Source organism: Microtus ochrogaster, linkage group LG4 (assembly GCF_000317375.1).
Source record: "Microtus ochrogaster isolate Prairie Vole_2 linkage group LG4, MicOch1.0, whole genome shotgun sequence".
In the NCBI taxonomy this organism is placed as follows: Eukaryota; Metazoa; Chordata; class Mammalia; order Rodentia; family Cricetidae; genus Microtus; species Microtus ochrogaster.
Window position 1 is genome coordinate 18,754,992 of NC_022030.1, and position 1,545 is coordinate 18,756,536.

A 1,545-nucleotide genomic window follows, 5' to 3' on the forward strand; every position below is an offset into this window, starting at 1 on the left:
TACTTCACAGGTTCGTTTCTACGTTTTTCAAATTCAAATGAGTTGTCCACCGTGAGCTCCTTGCCAGCTGCCTTCCGGAAGGCTTTAGTCCACCTGACCTTGCGTGGATTCCGCTTCTTCTTGAAGTTTCTATGACACTTGGATTTGCAAAATCGAAACACCTTGCAGTCCTTGCGGACGAACATCATGCCGTGGCCAGGATAGATCGGCCTGGAACAGAAGTAACATTTCTCGATCCTCATGTTGACTACGCGTGGGCCCCACCTCCCAGGCGCCGAGCTTAAAAGGAAGTGATTGAGAAGAAAATTTTAAATGTGGATCTCGAATACCCAATATGACCTTAGTTATAACTCAGACATTCTGTGTGCTATTAAAATTCATGAAATTAACATTTTTCTTTAATACAACTCTGTGTTCATAATTTTTATAATTTCAGCATTTATAACCTACTCAAGTTATGACACTTTGGGAAAAATAAATTCATTTTAAGTATTTTGAACAATAGTCTACTCAATTTTTCTCTGTTAAAATCCTTCTAATCAAATATTTAAAAAACCCTTTGGAACTTGGGTTGTTTTTGGTGGAGTTTTCTGTTCTAAAAAATGTGTTTTAACCGCTGAACAAATAAATTTCCCTATCTTAACTGTTACCTACCTAAGGTACTGCCGTGGGTGGGACTCTTTAGTGTTATAACTGAAAGGTATACAGTGGATATACTAGTACCATCGCTGTCTTAATTTACTCTTGCAGTATGCTTTTAGTTATTTCTGTTATTTTTGAAATTATGATATAACTACCGCATTTCTCTTCCTTCTTTTCTGCCGTTCAAACCCTCCTATATATGCCTCTTCTTTTTCTCTCTCAAATTTAAGGCCTCTTTATTCATTAATTATTGTTACATACAAGTGTGTGTATATTTGTGTGTGTGTGTGTGTGTGTGTGTGTGTGTGTCCCTCCATACATCAATACTACGTGCTCAGTTGCTATAATGTTACATGTATGTATGTACTCAGGCTGACCACTTGCTATTGGAAAACCAATTACTGTGCTCTTTCCTGGAGATGATGATTTCTCCCACTCTTGACTTTCCTTGGTTGTGTACAGTTCTTTGTGTAGGATGCAGGCCTTCTAAGTGTAGTCCTCACACAGCATCAATGAAATTTCTCTTTGTGACAATGGAGATCATTACAGAAAACCACAACCAATAGAAGTGCAGAATAGTGAAGCCCAGTCCCAGTGGCTGTATGTGCAATACAGCTTCTGCACCTAAGACTCAAGGAACAGTGATGAAGGCAGGACAGAAGGTTTAAGGAGCCCGTGGATGAAGAAATCGGCTGTGGGATTGTATCAACTGGTAATATCAGAAGTTGCACCCATGGAGTATCACCAACCTTGCTGTTTAATATTTGTTGTATGAGGGCTGGAGAGATGGCTCAGTGGTTAAGAGCATTGCCCGCTCTTCCAAAGGTCCTGAGTTCAATTCCCAGCAACCACATGGTGGCTCACAACCATCTGTAATGAGGTCTGGTGCCTTCTTCTGGCCTT